Source organism: Garra rufa, unplaced genomic scaffold, assembly GCF_049309525.1.
Source record: "Garra rufa unplaced genomic scaffold, GarRuf1.0 hap1_unplaced_001, whole genome shotgun sequence".
In the NCBI taxonomy this organism is placed as follows: domain Eukaryota; kingdom Metazoa; phylum Chordata; class Actinopteri; order Cypriniformes; family Cyprinidae; genus Garra; species Garra rufa.
In genome coordinates, this window is record NW_027394276.1 from 25,461,801 (window position 1) to 25,484,364 (window position 22,564).

Consider the following 22,564-nt stretch of genomic DNA (forward strand, 5'->3'; position numbering starts at 1 on the left):
TTTTCTGACATTTCAGGCTCTAACTTCAAAAATCATGCAAAACACTTCTAACACCTTCATATATGTTTCTCTGTGTTGCAAAATAGGTTTTATTCATGCACAGACTGCAATTTTAATTTTGGACCGAGTTTCAGCTTGCATTGCCAGAACCAAGTTTGTTATGTGCTAAAACACAGTTTTCTGACATTTCAGGCTCTAACTTCAAAAATCATGCAAAACACTTCTAACACCTTCAGATATGTTTCTCTGTGTTGCAAAATAGGTTTTATTCATGCACAGACTGCAATTTAAATTTTTGGCCGAGTTTCAGCTTGCATTACCAGAACCAAGTTTGTTATGTGCTGAAACGCTGTTTTCTGACATTTCAGGCTCTAACTTCAAAAATCATGCAAAACACTTCTAACACCTTCATATATGTTTCTCTGTGTTGCAAAATAGGTTTTATTCATGCACAGACTGCAATTTTAATTTTGGGCCGAGTTTCAGCTTGCATTGCCTGAACCAAGTTTGTTATGTGCTGAAAAGCCTTTTTCTGACATTTCAGGCTCTAACTTCAAAAATCATGCAAAACACTTCTAACACCTTCAGATATGTTTCTCTGTGTTGCAAAATAGGTTTTATTCATGCACAGACTGCAATTTTAATTTTTGGCCGAGTTTCAGCTTGCATTGCCTGAACCGAGTTTGTTATGTGCTGAAACGCCGTTTTCTGACATTTCAGGCTCTAACTTCAAAAATCATGCAAAACACTTCTAACACCTTCAGATATGTTTCTCTGTGTTGCAAAATAGGTTTTATTCATGCACAGACTGCAATTTTAATTTTGGACCGAGTTTCAGCTTGCATTGCCTGAAACAAGTTTGTTATGTGCTGAAAAGCCTTTTTCTGACATTTCAGGCTCTAACTTCAAAAATCATGCAAAACACTTCTAACACCTTCAGATATGTTTCTCTGTGTTGAAAAATAGGTTTTATTCATGCACAGACTGCAATTTTAATTTTGGGCCGAGTTTCAGCTTGCATTGCCTGAACCAAGTTTGTTATGTGCTGAAACGGCGTTTTCTGACATTTCAGGCTCTAACTTCAAAAATCATGCAAAACACTTCTAACACCTTCAGATATGTTTCTCTGTGTTGCAAAATAGGTTTTATTCATGCACAGACTGCAATTTTAATTTTTGGCCGAGTTTCAGCTTGCATTGCCAGAACCAAGTTTGTTAAGTGCTGAAACGCCGTTTTCTGACATTTCAGGCTCTAACTTCAAAAATCATGCAAAACACTTCTAACACCTTCAGATATGTTTCTCTGTGTTGCAAAATAGGTTTTATTCATGCACAGACTGCAATTTTAATTTTTGGCCGAGTTTCAGCTTGCATTACCAGAACCAAGTTTGTTAAGTGCTGAAACGCCGTTTTCAGACATTTCAGGCTCTAACTTCAAAAATCATGCAAAACACTTCTAACACCTTCAGATATGTTTCTCTGTGTTGCAAAATAGGTTTTATTCATGCACAGACTGCAATTTTAATTTTTGGCAGAGTTTCAGCTTGCATTGCCTGAACCAAGTTTGTTATGTGCTGAAACGCCGTTTTCTGACATTTCAGGCTCTAACTTCAAAAATCATGCAAAACACTTCTAACACCTTCAGATATGTTTCTCTGTGTTGCAAAATAGGTTTTATTCATGCACAGACTGCAATTTTAATTTTTGGCCGAGTTTCAGCTTGCATTACCAGAACCAAGTTTGTTATGTGCTGAAACGCTGTTTTCTGACATTTCAGGCTCTAACTTCAAAAATCATGCAAAACACTTCTAACACCTTCAGATATGTTTCTCTGTGTTGCAAAATAGGTTTTATTCATGCACAGACTGCAATTTTAATTTTTGGCCGAGTTTCAGCTTGCATTGCCAGAACCAAGTTTGTTAAGTGCTGAAACGCCGTTTTCTGACATTTCAGGCTCTAACTTCAAAAATCATGCAAAACACTTCTAACACCTTCAGATATGTTTCTCTGTGTTGCAAAATAGGTTTTATTCATGCACAGACTGCAATTTTAATTTTGGGCCGAGTTTCAGCTTGCATTGGCTGAACCAAGTTTGTTATGTGCTGAAAAGCCTTTTTCTGACATTTCAGGCTCTAACTTCAAAAATCATGCAAAACACTTCTAACACCTTCAGATTTGTTTCTCTGTGTTGCAAAATAGGTTTTATTCATGCACAGACTGCAATTTTAATTTTGGACCGAGTTTCAGCTTGCATTGCCAGAACCAAGTTTGTTATGTGCTGAAACGCCGTTTTCTGACATTTCAGGCTCTAACTTCAAAAATCATGCAAAACACTTCTAACACCTTCAGATATGTTTCTCTGTGTTGAAAAATAGGTTTTATTCATGCACAGACTGCAATTTTAATTTTTGGCCGAGTTTCAGCTTGCATTGCCAGAACCAAGTTTGTTAAGTGCTGAAACGCCGTTTTCTGACATTTCAGGCTCTAACTTCAAAAATCATGCAAAACACTTCTAACACCTTCATATATGTTTCTCTGTGTTGCAAAATAGGTTTTATTCATGCACAGACTGCAATTTTAATTTTGGGCCGAGTTTCAGCTTGCATTGCCTGAACCAAGTTTGTTATGTGCTGAAAAGCCTTTTTCTGACATTTCAGGCTCTAACTTCAAAAATCATGCAAAACACTTCTAACACCTTCAGATATGTTTCTCTGTGTTGCAAAATAGGTTTTATTCATGCACAGACTGCAATTTTAATTTTTGGCCGAGTTTCAGCTTGCATTGCCTGAACCGAGTTTGTTATGTGCTGAAACGCCGTTTTCTGACATTTCAGGCTCTAACTTCAAAAATCATGCAAAACACTTCTAACACCTTCAGATATGTTTCTCTGTGTTGCAAAATAGGTTTTATTCATGCACAGACTGCAATTTTAATTTTGGACCGAGTTTCAGCTTGCATTGCCTGAAACAAGTTTGTTATGTGCTGAAAAGCCTTTTTCTGACATTTCAGGCTCTAACTTCAAAAATCATGCAAAACACTTCTAACACCTTCAGATATGTTTCTCTGTGTTGAAAAATAGGTTTTATTCATGCACAGACTGCAATTTTAATTTTGGGCCGAGTTTCAGCTTGCATTGCCTGAACCAAGTTTGTTATGTGCTGAAACGGCGTTTTCTGACATTTCAGGCTCTAACTTCAAAAATCATGCAAAACACTTCTAACACCTTCAGATATGTTTCTCTGTGTTGCAAAATAGGTTTTATTCATGCACAGACTGCAATTTTAATTTTTGGCCGAGTTTCAGCTTGCATTGCCAGAACCAAGTTTGTTAAGTGCTGAAACGCCGTTTTCTGACATTTCAGGCTCTAACTTCAAAAATCATGCAAAACACTTCTAACACCTTCAGATATGTTTCTCTGTGTTGCAAAATAGGTTTTATTCATGCACAGACTGCAATTTTAATTTTTGGCCGAGTTTCAGCTTGCATTACCAGAACCAAGTTTGTTAAGTGCTTGAAACGCCGTTTTCAGACATTTCAGGCTCTAACTTCAAAAATCATGCAAAACACTTCTAACACCTTCAGATATGTTTCTCTGTGTTGCAAAATAGGTTTTATTCATGCACAGACTGCAATTTTAATTTTGGGCCGAGTTTCAGCTTGCATTGCCTGAACCAAGTTTGTTAAGTGCTGAAACGCCGTTTTCTGACATTTCAGGCTCTAACTTCAAAAATCATGCAAAACACTTCTAACACCTTCAGATATGTTTCTCTGTGTTGCAAAATAGGTTTTATTCATGCACAGACTGCAATTTTAATTTTTGGGCGAGTTTCAGCTTGCATTGCCAGAACCAAGTTTGTTAAGTGCTGAAACGCCGTTTTCTGACATTTCAGGCTCTAACTTCAAAAATCATGCAAAACACTTCTAACACCTTCAGATATGTTTCTCTGTGTTGCAAAATAGGTTTTATTCATGCACAGACTGCAATTTTAATTTTTGGCCGAGTTTCAGCTTGCATTACCAGAACCAAGTTTGTTAAGTGCTGAAACGCCGTTTTCAGACATTTCAGGCTCTAACTTCAAAAATCATGCAAAACACTTCTAACACCTTCAGATATGTTTCTCTGTGTTGCAAAATAGGTTTTATTCATGCACAGACTGCAATTTTAATTTTTGGCAGAGTTTCAGCTTGCATTGCCTGAACCAAGTTTGTTATGTGCTGAAACGCCGTTTTCTGACATTTCAGGCTCTAACTTCAAAAATCATGCAAAACACTTCTAACACCTTCAGATATGTTTCTCTGTGTTGCAAAATAGGTTTTATTCATGCACAGACTGCAATTTTAATTTTTGGCCGAGTTTCAGCTTGCATTACCAGAACCAAGTTTGTTATGTGCTGAAACGCTGTTTTCTGACATTTCAGGCTCTAACTTCAAAAATCATGCAAAACACTTCTAACACCTTCAGATATGTTTCTCTGTGTTGCAAAATAGGTTTTATTCATGCACAGACTGCAATTTTAATTTTTGGCCGAGTTTCAGCTTGCATTGCCAGAACCAAGTTTGTTAAGTGCTGAAACGCCGTTTTCTGACATTTCAGGCTCTAACTTCAAAAATCATGCAAAACACTTCTAACACCTTCAGATATGTTTCTCTGTGTTGCAAAATAGGTTTTATTCATGCACAGACTGCAATTTTAATTTTGGGCCGAGTTTCAGCTTGCATTGGCTGAACCAAGTTTGTTATGTGCTGAAAAGCCTTTTTCTGACATTTCAGGCTCTAACTTCAAAAATCATGCAAAACACTTCTAACACCTTCAGATTTGTTTCTCTGTGTTGCAAAATAGGTTTTATTCATGCACAGACTGCAATTTTAATTTTGGACCGAGTTTCAGCTTGCATTGCCAGAACCAAGTTTGTTATGTGCTGAAACGCCGTTTTCTGACATTTCAGGCTCTAACTTCAAAAATCATGCAAAACACTTCTAACACCTTCAGATATGTTTCTCTGTGTTGAAAAATAGGTTTTATTCATGCACAGACTGCAATTTTAATTTTTGGCCGAGTTTCAGCTTGCATTGCCAGAACCAAGTTTGTTAAGTGCTGAAACGCCGTTTTCTGACATTTCAGGCTCTAACTTCAAAAATCATGCAAAACACTTCTAACACCTTCATATATGTTTCTCTGTGTTGCAAAATAGGTTTTATTCATGCACAGACTGCAATTTTAATTTTGGGCCGAGTTTCAGCTTGCATTGCCTGAACCAAGTTTGTTATGTGCTGAAAAGCCTTTTTCTGACATTTCAGGCTCTAACTTCAAAAATCATGCAAAACACTTCTAACACCTTCAGATATGTTTCTCTGTGTTGCAAAATAGGTTTTATTCATGCACAGACTGCAATTTTAATTTTTGGCCGAGTTTCAGCTTGCATTGCCTGAACCGAGTTTGTTATGTGCTGAAACGCCGTTTTCTGACATTTCAGGCTCTAACTTCAAAAATCATGCAAAACACTTCTAACACCTTCAGATATGTTTCTCTGTGTTGCAAAATAGGTTTTATTCATGCACAGACTGCAATTTTAATTTTGGACCGAGTTTCAGCTTGCATTGCCTGAAACAAGTTTGTTATGTGCTGAAAAGCCTTTTTCTGACATTTCAGGCTCTAACTTCAAAAATCATGCAAAACACTTCTAACACCTTCAGATATGTTTCTCTGTGTTGAAAAATAGGTTTTATTCATGCACAGACTGCAATTTTAATTTTGGGCCGAGTTTCAGCTTGCATTGCCTGAACCAAGTTTGTTATGTGCTGAAACGGCGTTTTCTGACATTTCAGGCTCTAACTTCAAAAATCATGCAAAACACTTCTAACACCTTCAGATATGTTTCTCTGTGTTGCAAAATAGGTTTTATTCATGCACAGACTGCAATTTTAATTTTTGGCCGAGTTTCAGCTTGCATTGCCAGAACCAAGTTTGTTAAGTGCTGAAACGCCGTTTTCTGACATTTCAGGCTCTAACTTCAAAAATCATGCAAAACACTTCTAACACCTTCAGATATGTTTCTCTGTGTTGCAAAATAGGTTTTATTCATGCACAGACTGCAATTTTAATTTTTGGCCGAGTTTCAGCTTGCATTACCAGAACCAAGTTTGTTAAGTGCTTGAAACGCCGTTTTCAGACATTTCAGGCTCTAACTTCAAAAATCATGCAAAACACTTCTAACACCTTCAGATATGTTTCTCTGTGTTGCAAAATAGGTTTTATTCATGCACAGACTGCAATTTTAATTTTGGGCCGAGTTTCAGCTTGCATTGCCTGAACCAAGTTTGTTAAGTGCTGAAACGCCGTTTTCTGACATTTCAGGCTCTAACTTCAAAAATCATGCAAAACACTTCTAACACCTTCAGATATGTTTCTCTGTGTTGCAAAATAGGTTTTATTCATGCACAGACTGCAATTTTAATTTTGGGCCGAGTTTCAGCTTGCATTGCCTGAACCAAGTTTGTTATGTGCTGAAACGGCGTTTTCTGACATTTCAGGCTCTAACTTCAAAAATCATGCAAAACACTTCTAACACCTTCAGATATGTTTCTCTGTGTTGCAAAATAGATTTTATTCATGCACAGACTGCAATTTTAATTTTTGGCCGAGTTTCAGCTTGCATTGCCTGAACCGAGTTTGTTATATGTGCTGAAACGCCGTTTTCTGACATTTCAGGCTCTAACTTCAAAAATCATGCAAAACACTTCTAACACCTTCAGATATGTTTCTCTGTGTTGCAAAATAGGTTTTATTCATGCACAGACTGCAATTTTAATTTTGGACCGAGTTGCAGCTTGCATTGCCTGAACCAAGTTTGTTATGTGCTGAAAAGCCTTTTTCTGACATTTCAGGCTCTAACTTCAAAAATCATGCAAAACACTTCTAACACCTTCAGATATGTTTCTCTGTGTTGCAAAATAGGTTTTATTCATGCACAGACTGCAATTTTAATTTTTGGCCGAGTTTCAGCTTGCATTGCCAGAACCAAGTTTGTTAAGTGCTGAAACGCCGTTTTCTGACATTTCAGGCTCTAACTTCAAAAATCATGCAAAACACTTCTAACACCTTCAGATATGTTTCTCTGTGTTGCAAAATAGGTTTTATTCATGCACAGACTGCAATTTTAATTTTGGGCCGAGTTTCAGCTTGCATTGCCTGAACCAAGTTTGTTATGTGCTGAAAAGCCTTTTTCTGACATTTCAGGCTCTAACTTCAAAAATCATGCAAAACACTTCTAACACCTTCAGATTTGTTTCTCTGTGTTGCAAAATAGGTTTTATTCATGCACAGACTGCAATTTTAATTTTGGACCGAGTTTCAGCTTGCATTGCCAGAACCAAGTTTGTTATGTGCTGAAACGCCGTTTTCTGACATTTCAGGCTCTAACTTCAAAAATCATGCAAAACACTTCTAACACCTTCAGATATGTTTCTCTGTGTTGAAAAATAGGTTTTATTCATGCACAGACTGCAATTTTAATTTTTGGCCGAGTTTCAGCTTGCATTGCCAGAACCAAGTTTGTTAAGTGCTGAAACGCCGTTTTCTGACATTTCAGGCTCTAACTTCAAAAATCATGCAAAACACTTCTAACACCTTCATATATGTTTCTCTGTGTTGCAAAATAGGTTTTATTCATGCACAGACTGCAATTTTAATTTTGGACCGAGTTTCAGCTTGCATTGCCTGAACCAAGTTTGTTATGTGCTGAAACGCCGTTTTCTGACATTTCAGGCTCTAACTTCAAAAATCATGCAAAACACTTCTAACACCTTCAGATATGTTTCTCTGTGTTGCAAAATAGGTTTTATTCATGCACAGACTGCAATTTTAATTTTGGACCGAGTTGCAGCTTGCATTGCCTGAACCAAGTTTGTTATGTGCTGAAACGCCGTTTTCTGACATTTCAGGCTCTAACTTCAAAAATCATGCAAAACACTTCTAACACCTTCAGATATGTTTCTCTGTGTTGCAAAATAGGTTTTATTCATGCACAGACTGCAATTTTAATTTTGGACCGAGTTTCAGCTTGCATTGCCAGAACCAAGTTTGTTATGTGCTAAAACACAGTTTTCTGACATTTCAGGCTCTAACTTCAAAAATCATGCAAAACACTTCTAACACCTTCAGATATGTTTCTCTGTGTTGCAAAATAGGTTTTATTCATGCACAGACTGCAATTTAAATTTTTGGCCGAGTTTCAGCTTGCATTACCAGAACCAAGTTTGTTATGTGCTGAAACGCTGTTTTCTGACATTTCAGGCTCTAACTTCAAAAATCATGCAAAACACTTCTAACACCTTCATATATGTTTCTCTGTGTTGCAAAATAGGTTTTATTCATGCACAGACTGCAATTTTAATTTTGGACCGAGTTTCAGCTTGCATTGCCAGAACCAAGTTTGTTATGTGCTAAAACACAGTTTTCTGACATTTCAGGCTCTAACTTCAAAAATCATGCAAAACACTTCTAACACCTTCAGATATGTTTCTCTGTGTTGCAAAATAGGTTTTATTCATGCACAGACTGCAATTTAAATTTTTGGCCGAGTTTCAGCTTGCATTACCAGAACCAAGTTTGTTATGTGCTGAAACGCTGTTTTCTGACATTTCAGGCTCTAACTTCAAAAATCATGCAAAACACTTCTAACACCTTCATATATGTTTCTCTGTGTTGCAAAATAGGTTTTATTCATGCACAGACTGCAATTTTAATTTTGGGCCGAGTTTCAGCTTGCATTGCCTGAACCAAGTTTGTTATGTGCTGAAAAGCCTTTTTCTGACATTTCAGGCTCTAACTTCAAAAATCATGCAAAACACTTCTAACACCTTCAGATATGTTTCTCTGTGTTGCAAAATAGGTTTTATTCATGCACAGACTGCAATTTTAATTTTTGGCCGAGTTTCAGCTTGCATTGCCTGAACCGAGTTTGTTATGTGCTGAAACGCCGTTTTCTGACATTTCAGGCTCTAACTTCAAAAATCATGCAAAACACTTCTAACACCTTCAGATATGTTTCTCTGTGTTGCAAAATAGGTTTTATTCATGCACAGACTGCAATTTTAATTTTGGACCGAGTTTCAGCTTGCATTGCCTGAAACAAGTTTGTTATGTGCTGAAAAGCCTTTTTCTGACATTTCAGGCTCTAACTTCAAAAATCATGCAAAACACTTCTAACACCTTCAGATATGTTTCTCTGTGTTGAAAAATAGGTTTTATTCATGCACAGACTGCAATTTTAATTTTGGGCCGAGTTTCAGCTTGCATTGCCTGAACCAAGTTTGTTATGTGCTGAAACGGCGTTTTCTGACATTTCAGGCTCTAACTTCAAAAATCATGCAAAACACTTCTAACACCTTCAGATATGTTTCTCTGTGTTGCAAAATAGGTTTTATTCATGCACAGACTGCAATTTTAATTTTTGGCCGAGTTTCAGCTTGCATTGCCAGAACCAAGTTTGTTAAGTGCTGAAACGCCGTTTTCTGACATTTCAGGCTCTAACTTCAAAAATCATGCAAAACACTTCTAACACCTTCAGATATGTTTCTCTGTGTTGCAAAATAGGTTTTATTCATGCACAGACTGCAATTTTAATTTTTGGCCGAGTTTCAGCTTGCATTACCAGAACCAAGTTTGTTAAGTGCTGAAACGCCGTTTTCAGACATTTCAGGCTCTAACTTCAAAAATCATGCAAAACACTTCTAACACCTTCAGATATGTTTCTCTGTGTTGCAAAATAGGTTTTATTCATGCACAGACTGCAATTTTAATTTTTGGCAGAGTTTCAGCTTGCATTGCCTGAACCAAGTTTGTTATGTGCTGAAACGCCGTTTTCTGACATTTCAGGCTCTAACTTCAAAAATCATGCAAAACACTTCTAACACCTTCAGATATGTTTCTCTGTGTTGCAAAATAGGTTTTATTCATGCACAGACTGCAATTTTAATTTTTGGCCGAGTTTCAGCTTGCATTACCAGAACCAAGTTTGTTATGTGCTGAAACGCTGTTTTCTGACATTTCAGGCTCTAACTTCAAAAATCATGCAAAACACTTCTAACACCTTCAGATATGTTTCTCTGTGTTGCAAAATAGGTTTTATTCATGCACAGACTGCAATTTTAATTTTTGGCCGAGTTTCAGCTTGCATTGCCAGAACCAAGTTTGTTAAGTGCTGAAACGCCGTTTTCTGACATTTCAGGCTCTAACTTCAAAAATCATGCAAAACACTTCTAACACCTTCAGATATGTTTCTCTGTGTTGCAAAATAGGTTTTATTCATGCACAGACTGCAATTTTAATTTTGGGCCGAGTTTCAGCTTGCATTGGCTGAACCAAGTTTGTTATGTGCTGAAAAGCCTTTTTCTGACATTTCAGGCTCTAACTTCAAAAATCATGCAAAACACTTCTAACACCTTCAGATTTGTTTCTCTGTGTTGCAAAATAGGTTTTATTCATGCACAGACTGCAATTTTAATTTTGGACCGAGTTTCAGCTTGCATTGCCAGAACCAAGTTTGTTATGTGCTGAAACGCCGTTTTCTGACATTTCAGGCTCTAACTTCAAAAATCATGCAAAACACTTCTAACACCTTCAGATATGTTTCTCTGTGTTGAAAAATAGGTTTTATTCATGCACAGACTGCAATTTTAATTTTTGGCCGAGTTTCAGCTTGCATTGCCAGAACCAAGTTTGTTAAGTGCTGAAACGCCGTTTTCTGACATTTCAGGCTCTAACTTCAAAAATCATGCAAAACACTTCTAACACCTTCATATATGTTTCTCTGTGTTGCAAAATAGGTTTTATTCATGCACAGACTGCAATTTTAATTTTGGGCCGAGTTTCAGCTTGCATTGCCTGAACCAAGTTTGTTATGTGCTGAAAAGCCTTTTTCTGACATTTCAGGCTCTAACTTCAAAAATCATGCAAAACACTTCTAACACCTTCAGATATGTTTCTCTGTGTTGCAAAATAGGTTTTATTCATGCACAGACTGCAATTTTAATTTTTGGCCGAGTTTCAGCTTGCATTGCCTGAACCGAGTTTGTTATGTGCTGAAACGCCGTTTTCTGACATTTCAGGCTCTAACTTCAAAAATCATGCAAAACACTTCTAACACCTTCAGATATGTTTCTCTGTGTTGCAAAATAGGTTTTATTCATGCACAGACTGCAATTTTAATTTTGGACCGAGTTTCAGCTTGCATTGCCTGAAACAAGTTTGTTATGTGCTGAAAAGCCTTTTTCTGACATTTCAGGCTCTAACTTCAAAAATCATGCAAAACACTTCTAACACCTTCAGATATGTTTCTCTGTGTTGAAAAATAGGTTTTATTCATGCACAGACTGCAATTTTAATTTTGGGCCGAGTTTCAGCTTGCATTGCCTGAACCAAGTTTGTTATGTGCTGAAACGGCGTTTTCTGACATTTCAGGCTCTAACTTCAAAAATCATGCAAAACACTTCTAACACCTTCAGATATGTTTCTCTGTGTTGCAAAATAGGTTTTATTCATGCACAGACTGCAATTTTAATTTTTGGCCGAGTTTCAGCTTGCATTGCCAGAACCAAGTTTGTTAAGTGCTGAAACGCCGTTTTCTGACATTTCAGGCTCTAACTTCAAAAATCATGCAAAACACTTCTAACACCTTCAGATATGTTTCTCTGTGTTGCAAAATAGGTTTTATTCATGCACAGACTGCAATTTTAATTTTTGGCCGAGTTTCAGCTTGCATTACCAGAACCAAGTTTGTTAAGTGCTTGAAACGCCGTTTTCAGACATTTCAGGCTCTAACTTCAAAAATCATGCAAAACACTTCTAACACCTTCAGATATGTTTCTCTGTGTTGCAAAATAGGTTTTATTCATGCACAGACTGCAATTTTAATTTTGGGCCGAGTTTCAGCTTGCATTGCCTGAACCAAGTTTGTTAAGTGCTGAAACGCCGTTTTCTGACATTTCAGGCTCTAACTTCAAAAATCATGCAAAACACTTCTAACACCTTCAGATATGTTTCTCTGTGTTGCAAAATAGGTTTTATTCATGCACAGACTGCAATTTTAATTTTTGGGCGAGTTTCAGCTTGCATTGCCAGAACCAAGTTTGTTAAGTGCTGAAACGCCGTTTTCTGACATTTCAGGCTCTAACTTCAAAAATCATGCAAAACACTTCTAACACCTTCAGATATGTTTCTCTGTGTTGCAAAATAGGTTTTATTCATGCACAGACTGCAATTTAAATTTTTGGCCGAGTTTCAGCTTGCATTACCAGAACCAAGTTTGTTATGTGCTGAAACGCTGTTTTCTGACATTTCAGGCTCTAACTTCAAAAATCATGCAAAACACTTCTAACACCTTCATATATGTTTCTCTGTGTTGCAAAATAGGTTTTATTCATGCACAGACTGCAATTTTAATTTTGGGCCGAGTTTCAGCTTGCATTGCCTGAACCAAGTTTGTTATGTGCTGAAAAGCCTTTTTCTGACATTTCAGGCTCTAACTTCAAAAATCATGCAAAACACTTCTAACACCTTCAGATATGTTTCTCTGTGTTGCAAAATAGGTTTTATTCATGCACAGACTGCAATTTTAATTTTTGGCCGAGTTTCAGCTTGCATTGCCTGAACCGAGTTTGTTATGTGCTGAAACGCCGTTTTCTGACATTTCAGGCTCTAACTTCAAAAATCATGCAAAACACTTCTAACACCTTCAGATATGTTTCTCTGTGTTGCAAAATAGGTTTTATTCATGCACAGACTGCAATTTTAATTTTGGACCGAGTTTCAGCTTGCATTGCCTGAAACAAGTTTGTTATGTGCTGAAAAGCCTTTTTCTGACATTTCAGGCTCTAACTTCAAAATCATGCAAAACACTTCTAACACCTTCAGATATGTTTCTCTGTGTTGAAAAATAGGTTTTATTCATGCACAGACTGCAATTTTAATTTTGGGCCGAGTTTCAGCTTGCATTGCCTGAACCAAGTTTGTTATGTGCTGAAACGGCGTTTTCTGACATTTCAGGCTCTAACTTCAAAAATCATGCAAAACACTTCTAACACCTTCAGATATGTTTCTCTGTGTTGCAAAATAGGTTTTATTCATGCACAGACTGCAATTTTAATTTTTGGCCGAGTTTCAGCTTGCATTGCCAGAACCAAGTTTGTTAAGTGCTGAAACGCCGTTTTCTGACATTTCAGGCTCTAACTTCAAAAATCATGCAAAACACTTCTAACACCTTCAGATATGTTTCTCTGTGTTGCAAAATAGGTTTTATTCATGCACAGACTGCAATTTTAATTTTTGGCCGAGTTTCAGCTTGCATTACCAGAACCAAGTTTGTTAAGTGCTGAAACGCCGTTTTCAGACATTTCAGGCTCTAACTTCAAAAATCATGCAAAACACTTCTAACACCTTCAGATATGTTTCTCTGTGTTGCAAAATAGGTTTTATTCATGCACAGACTGCAATTTTAATTTTTGGCAGAGTTTCAGCTTGCATTGCCTGAACCAAGTTTGTTATGTGCTGAAACGCCGTTTTCTGACATTTCAGGCTCTAACTTCAAAAATCATGCAAAACACTTCTAACACCTTCAGATATGTTTCTCTGTGTTGCAAAATAGGTTTTATTCATGCACAGACTGCAATTTTAATTTTTGGCCGAGTTTCAGCTTGCATTACCAGAACCAAGTTTGTTATGTGCTGAAACGCTGTTTTCTGACATTTCAGGCTCTAACTTCAAAAATCATGCAAAACACTTCTAACACCTTCAGATATGTTTCTCTGTGTTGCAAAATAGGTTTTATTCATGCACAGACTGCAATTTTAATTTTTGGCCGAGTTTCAGCTTGCATTGCCAGAACCAAGTTTGTTAAGTGCTGAAACGCCGTTTTCTGACATTTCAGGCTCTAACTTCAAAAATCATGCAAAACACTTCTAACACCTTCAGATATGTTTCTCTGTGTTGCAAAATAGGTTTTATTCATGCACAGACTGCAATTTTAATTTTGGGCCGAGTTTCAGCTTGCATTGGCTGAACCAAGTTTGTTATGTGCTGAAAAGCCTTTTTCTGACATTTCAGGCTCTAACTTCAAAAATCATGCAAAACACTTCTAACACCTTCAGATTTGTTTCTCTGTGTTGCAAAATAGGTTTTATTCATGCACAGACTGCAATTTTAATTTTGGACCGAGTTTCAGCTTGCATTGCCAGAACCAAGTTTGTTATGTGCTGAAACGCCGTTTTCTGACATTTCAGGCTCTAACTTCAAAAATCATGCAAAACACTTCTAACACCTTCAGATATGTTTCTCTGTGTTGAAAAATAGGTTTTATTCATGCACAGACTGCAATTTTAATTTTTGGCCGAGTTTCAGCTTGCATTGCCAGAACCAAGTTTGTTAAGTGCTGAAACGCCGTTTTCTGACATTTCAGGCTCTAACTTCAAAAATCATGCAAAACACTTCTAACACCTTCATATATGTTTCTCTGTGTTGCAAAATAGGTTTTATTCATGCACAGACTGCAATTTTAATTTTGGGCCGAGTTTCAGCTTGCATTGCCTGAACCAAGTTTGTTATGTGCTGAAAAGCCTTTTTCTGACATTTCAGGCTCTAACTTCAAAAATCATGCAAAACACTTCTAACACCTTCAGATATGTTTCTCTGTGTTGCAAAATAGGTTTTATTCATGCACAGACTGCAATTTTAATTTTTGGCCGAGTTTCAGCTTGCATTGCCTGAACCGAGTTTGTTATGTGCTGAAACGCCGTTTTCTGACATTTCAGGCTCTAACTTCAAAAATCATGCAAAACACTTCTAACACCTTCAGATATGTTTCTCTGTGTTGCAAAATAGGTTTTATTCATGCACAGACTGCAATTTTAATTTTGGACCGAGTTTCAGCTTGCATTGCCTGAAACAAGTTTGTTATGTGCTGAAAAGCCTTTTTCTGACATTTCAGGCTCTAACTTCAAAAATCATGCAAAACACTTCTAACACCTTCAGATATGTTTCTCTGTGTTGAAAAATAGGTTTTATTCATGCACAGACTGCAATTTTAATTTTGGGCCGAGTTTCAGCTTGCATTGCCTGAACCAAGTTTGTTATGTGCTGAAACGGCGTTTTCTGACATTTCAGGCTCTAACTTCAAAAATCATGCAAAACACTTCTAACACCTTCAGATATGTTTCTCTGTGTTGCAAAATAGGTTTTATTCATGCACAGACTGCAATTTTAATTTTTGGCCGAGTTTCAGCTTGCATTGCCAGAACCAAGTTTGTTAAGTGCTGAAACGCCGTTTTCTGACATTTCAGGCTCTAACTTCAAAAATCATGCAAAACACTTCTAACACCTTCAGATATGTTTCTCTGTGTTGCAAAATAGGTTTTATTCATGCACAGACTGCAATTTTAATTTTTGGCCGAGTTTCAGCTTGCATTACCAGAACCAAGTTTGTTAAGTGCTTGAAACGCCGTTTTCAGACATTTCAGGCTCTAACTTCAAAAATCATGCAAAACACTTCTAACACCTTCAGATATGTTTCTCTGTGTTGCAAAATAGGTTTTATTCATGCACAGACTGCAATTTTAATTTTGGGCCGAGTTTCAGCTTGCATTGCCTGAACCAAGTTTGTTAAGTGCTGAAACGCCGTTTTCTGACATTTCAGGCTCTAACTTCAAAAATCATGCAAAACACTTCTAACACCTTCAGATATGTTTCTCTGTGTTGCAAAATAGGTTTTATTCATGCACAGACTGCAATTTTAATTTTTGGGCGAGTTTCAGCTTGCATTGCCAGAACCAAGTTTGTTAAGTGCTGAAACGCCGTTTTCTGACATTTCAGGCTCTAACTTCAAAAATCATGCAAAACACTTCTAACACCTTCAGATATGTTTCTCTGTGTTGCAAAATAGGTTTTATTCATGCACAGACTGCAATTTTAATTTTTGGCCGAGTTTCAGCTTGCATTACCAGAACCAAGTTTGTTAAGTGCTGAAACGCCGTTTTCAGACATTTCAGGCTCTAACTTCAAAAATCATGCAAAACACTTCTAACACCTTCAGATATGTTTCTCTGTGTTGCAAAATAGGTTTTATTCATGCACAGACTGCAATTTTAATTTTTGGCAGAGTTTCAGCTTGCATTGCCTGAACCAAGTTTGTTATGTGCTGAAACGCCGTTTTCTGACATTTCAGGCTCTAACTTCAAAAATCATGCAAAACACTTCTAACACCTTCAGATATGTTTCTCTGTGTTGCAAAATAGGTTTTATTCATGCACAGACTGCAATTTTAATTTTTGGCCGAGTTTCAGCTTGCATTACCAGAACCAAGTTTGTTATGTGCTGAAACGCTGTTTTCTGACATTTCAGGCTCTAACTTCAAAAATCATGCAAAACACTTCTAACACCTTCAGATATGTTTCTCTGTGTTGCAAAATAGGTTTTATTCATGCACAGACTGCAATTTTAATTTTTGGCCGAGTTTCAGCTTGCATTGCCAGAACCAAGTTTGTTAAGTGCTGAAACGCCGTTTTCTGACATTTCAGGCTCTAACTTCAAAAATCATGCAAAACACTTCTAACACCTTCAGATATGTTTCTCTGTGTTGCAAAATAGGTTTTATTCATGCACAGACTGCAATTTTAATTTTGGGCCGAGTTTCAGCTTGCATTGGCTGAACCAAGTTTGTTATGTGCTGAAAAGCCTTTTTCTGACATTTCAGGCTCTAACTTCAAAAATCATGCAAAACACTTCTAACACCTTCAGATTTGTTTCTCTGTGTTGCAAAATAGGTTTTATTCATGCACAGACTGCAATTTTAATTTTGGACCGAGTTTCAGCTTGCATTGCCAGAACCAAGTTTGTTATGTGCTGAAACGCCGTTTTCTGACATTTCAGGCTCTAACTTCAAAAATCATGCAAAACACTTCTAACACCTTCAGATATGTTTCTCTGTGTTGCAAAATAGGTTTTATTCATGCACAGACTGCAATTTTAATTTTTGGCCGAGTTTCAGCTTGCATTACCAGAACCAAGTTTGTTAAGTGCTGAAACGCCGTTTTCAGACATTTCAGGCTCTAACTTCAAAAATCATGCAAAACACTTCTAACACCTTCAGATATGTTTCTCTGTGTTGCAAAATAGGTTTTATTCATGCACAGACTGCAATTTTAATTTTTGGCAGAGTTTCAGCTTGCATTGCCTGAACCAAGTTTGTTATGTGCTGAAACGCCGTTTTCTGACATTTCAGGCTCTAACTTCAAAAATCATGCAAAACACTTCTAACACCTTCAGATATGTTTCTCTGTGTTGCAAAATAGGTTTTATTCATGCACAGACTGCAATTTTAATTTTTGGCCGAGTTTCAGCTTGCATTACCAGAACCAAGTTTGTTATGTGCTGAAACGCTGTTTTCTGACATTTCAGGCTCTAACTTCAAAAATCATGCAAAACACTTCTAACACCTTCAGATATGTTTCTCTGTGTTGCAAAATAGGTTTTATTCATGCACAGACTGCAATTTTAATTTTTGGCCGAGTTTCAGCTTGCATTGCCAGAACCAAGTTTGTTAAGTGCTGAAACGCCGTTTTCTGACATTTCAGGCTCTAACTTCAAAAATCATGCAAAACACTTCTAACACCTTCAGATATGTTTCTCTGTGTTGCAAAATAGGTTTTATTCATGCACAGACTGCAATTTTAATTTTGGGCCGAGTTTCAGCTTGCATTGGCTGAACCAAGTTTGTTATGTGCTGAAAAGCCTTTTTCTGACATTTCAGGCTCTAACTTCAAAAATCATGCAAAACACTTCTAACACCTTCAGATTTGTTTCTCTGTGTTGCAAAATAGGTTTTATTCATGCACAGACTGCAATTTTAATTTTGGACCGAGTTTCAGCTTGCATTGCCAGAACCAAGTTTGTTATGTGCTGAAACGCCGTTTTCTGACATTTCAGGCTCTAACTTCAAAAATCATGCAAAACACTTCTAACACCTTCAGATATGTTTCTCTGTGTTGAAAAATAGGTTTTATTCATGCACAGACTGCAATTTTAATTTTTGGCCGAGTTTCAGCTTGCATTGCCAGAACCAAGTTTGTTAAGTGCTGAAACGCCGTTTTCTGACATTTCAGGCTCTAACTTCAAAAATCATGCAAAACACTTCTAACACCTTCATATATGTTTCTCTGTGTTGCAAAATAGGTTTTATTCATGCACAGACTGCAATTTTAATTTTGGGCCGAGTTTCAGCTTGCATTGCCTGAACCAAGTTTGTTATGTGCTGAAAAGCCTTTTTCTGACATTTCAGGCTCTAACTTCAAAAATCATGCAAAACACTTCTAACACCTTCAGATATGTTTCTCTGTGTTGCAAAATAGGTTTTATTCATGCACAGACTGCAATTTTAATTTTTGGCCGAGTTTCAGCTTGCATTGCCTGAACCGAGTTTGTTATGTGCTGAAACGCCGTTTTCTGACATTTCAGGCTCTAACTTCAAAAATCATGCAAAACACTTCTAACACCTTCAGATATGTTTCTCTGTGTTGCAAAATAGGTTTTATTCATGCACAGACTGCAATTTTAATTTTGGACCGAGTTTCAGCTTGCATTGCCTGAAACAAGTTTGTTATGTGCTGAAAAGCCTTTTTCTGACATTTCAGGCTCTAACTTCAAAAATCATGCAAAACACTTCTAACACCTTCAGATATGTTTCTCTGTGTTGAAAAATAGGTTTTATTCATGCACAGACTGCAATTTTAATTTTGGGCCGAGTTTCAGCTTGCATTGCCTGAACCAAGTTTGTTATGTGCTGAAACGGCGTTTTCTGACATTTCAGGCTCTAACTTCAAAAATCATGCAAAACACTTCTAACACCTTCAGATATGTTTCTCTGTGTTGCAAAATAGGTTTTATTCATGCACAGACTGCAATTTTAATTTTTGGCCGAGTTTCAGCTTGCATTGCCAGAACCAAGTTTGTTAAGTGCTGAAACGCCGTTTTCTGACATTTCAGGCTCTAACTTCAAAAATCATGCAAAACACTTCTAACACCTTCAGATATGTTTCTCTGTGTTGCAAAATAGGTTTTATTCATGCACAGACTGCAATTTTAATTTTTGGCCGAGTTTCAGCTTGCATTACCAGAACCAAGTTTGTTAAGTGCTTGAAACGCCGTTTTCAGACATTTCAGGCTCTAACTTCAAAAATCATGCAAAACACTTCTAACACCTTCAGATATGTTTCTCTGTGTTGCAAAATAGGTTTTATTCATGCACAGACTGCAATTTTAATTTTGGGCCGAGTTTCAGCTTGCATTGCCTGAACCAAGTTTGTTAAGTGCTGAAACGCCGTTTTCTGACATTTCAGGCTCTAACTTCAAAAATCATGCAAAACACTTCTAACACCTTCAGATATGTTTCTCTGTGTTGCAAAATAGGTTTTATTCATGCACAGACTGCAATTTTAATTTTGGGCCGAGTTTCAGCTTGCATTGCCTGAACCAAGTTTGTTATGTGCTGAAACGGCGTTTTCTGACATTTCAGGCTCTAACTTCAAAAATCATGCAAAACACTTCTAACACCTTCAGATATGTTTCTCTGTGTTGCAAAATAGATTTTATTCATGCACAGACTGCAATTTTAATTTTTGGCCGAGTTTCAGCTTGCATTGCCTGAACCGAGTTTGTTATATGTGCTGAAACGCCGTTTTCTGACATTTCAGGCTCTAACTTCAAAAATCATGCAAAACACTTCTAACACCTTCAGATATGTTTCTCTGTGTTGCAAAATAGGTTTTATTCATGCACAGACTGCAATTTTAATTTTGGACCGAGTTGCAGCTTGCATTGCCTGAACCAAGTTTGTTATGTGCTGAAACGCCGTTTTCTGACATTTCAGGCTCTAACTTCAAAAATCATGCAAAACACTTCTAACACCTTCAGATATGTTTCTCTGTGTTGCAAAATAGGTTTTATTCATGCACAGACTGCAATTTTAATTTTGGACCGAGTTTCAGCTTGCATTGCCAGAACCAAGTTTGTTATGTGCTAAAACACAGTTTTCTGACATTTCAGGCTCTAACTTCAAAAATCATGCAAAACACTTCTAACACCTTCAGATATGTTTCTCTGTGTTGCAAAATAGGTTTTATTCATGCACAGACTGCAATTTAAATTTTTGGCCGAGTTTCAGCTTGCATTACCAGAACCAAGTTTGTTATGTGCTGAAACGCTGTTTTCTGACATTTCAGGCTCTAACTTCAAAAATCATGCAAAACACTTCTAACACCTTCATATATGTTTCTCTGTGTTGCAAAATAGGTTTTATTCATGCACAGACTGCAATTTTAATTTTGGGCCGAGTTTCAGCTTGCATTGCCTGAACCAAGTTTGTTATGTGCTGAAAAGCCTTTTTCTGACATTTCAGGCTCTAACTTCAAAAATCATGCAAAACACTTCTAACACCTTCAGATATGTTTCTCTGTGTTGCAAAATAGGTTTTATTCATGCACAGACTGCAATTTTAATTTTGGACCGAGTTTCAGCTTGCATTGCCTGAAACAAGTTTGTTATGTGCTGAAAAGCCTTTTTCTGACATTTCAGGCTCTAACTTCAAAAATCATGCAAAACACTTCTAACACCTTCAGATATGTTTCTCTGTGTTGAAAAATAGGTTTTATTCATGCACAGACTGCAATTTTAATTTTGGGCCGAGTTTCAGCTTGCATTGCCTGAACCAAGTTTGTTATGTGCTGAAACGCCGTTTTCTGACATTTCAGGCTCTAACTTCAAAAATCATGCAAAACACTTCTAACACCTTCAGATATGTTTCTCTGTGTTGCAAAATAGGTTTTATTCATGCACAGACTGCAATTTTAATTTTGGACCGAGTTGCAGCTTGCATTGCCTGAACCAAGTTTGTTATGTGCTGAAACGCCGTTTTCTGACATTTCAGGCTCTAACTTCAAAAATCATGCAAAACACTTCTAACACCTTCAGATATGTTTCTCTGTGTTGCAAAATAGGTTTTATTCATGCACAGACTGCAATTTTAATTTTGGACCGAGTTTCAGCTTGCATTGCCAGAACCAAGTTTGTTATGTGCTAAAACACAGTTTTCTGACATTTCAGGCTCTAACTTCAAAAATCATGCAAAACACTTCTAACACCTTCAGATATGTTTCTCTGTGTTGCAAAATAGGTTTTATTCATGCACAGACTGCAATTTAAATTTTTGGCCGAGTTTCAGCTTGCATTACCAGAACCAAGTTTGTTATGTGCTGAAACGCTGTTTTCTGACATTTCAGGCTCTAACTTCAAAAATCATGCAAAACACTTCTAACACCTTCATATATGTTTCTCTGTGTTGCAAAATAGGTTTTATTCATGCACAGACTGCAATTTTAATTTTGGGCCGAGTTTCAGCTTGCATTGCCTGAACCAAGTTTGTTATGTGCTGAAAAGCCTTTTTCTGACATTTCAGGCTCTAACTTCAAAAATCATGCAAAACACTTCTAACACCTTCAGATATGTTTCTCTGTGTTGCAAAATAGGTTTTATTCATGCACAGACTGCAATTTTAATTTTGGACCGAGTTTCAGCTTGCATTGCCTGAAACAAGTTTGTTATGTGCTGAAAAGCCTTTTTCTGACATTTCAGGCTCTAACTTCAAAAATCATGCAAAACACTTCTAACACCTTCAGATATGTTTCTCTGTGTTGAAAAATAGGTTTTATTCATGCACAGACTGCAATTTTAATTTTGGGCCGAGTTTCAGCTTGCATTGCCTGAACCAAGTTTGTTATGTGCTGAAACGCCGTTTTCTGACATTTCAGGCTCTAACTTCAAAAATCATGCAAAACACTTCTAACACCTTCAGATATGTTTCTCTGTGTTGCAAAATAGGTTTTATTCATGCACAGACTGCAATTTTAATTTTTGGCCGAGTTTCAGCTTGCATTACCAGAACCAAGTTTGTTATGTGCTGAAACGCTGTTTTCTGACATTTCAGGCTCTAACTTCAAAAATCATGCAAAACACTTCTAACACCTTCAGATATGTTTCTCTGTGTTGCAAAATAGGTTTTATTCATGCACAGACTGCAATTTTAATTTTTGGCCGAGTTTCAGCTTGCATTGCCAGAACCAAGTTTGTTAAGTGCTGAAACGCCGTTTTCTGACATTTCAGGCTCTAACTTCAAAAATCATGCAAAACACTTCTAACACCTTCAGATATGTTTCTCTGTGTTGCAAAATAGGTTTTATTCATGCACAGACTGCAATTTTAATTTTGGGCCGAGTTTCAGCTTGCATTGGCTGAACCAAGTTTGTTATGTGCTGAAAAGCCTTTTTCTGACATTTCAGGCTCTAACTTCAAAAATCATGCAAAACACTTCTAACACCTTCAGATTTGTTTCTCTGTGTTGCAAAATAGGTTTTATTCATGCACAGACTGCAATTTTAATTTTGGACCGAGTTTCAGCTTGCATTGCCAGAACCAAGTTTGTTATGTGCTGAAACGCCGTTTTCTGACATTTCAGGCTCTAACTTCA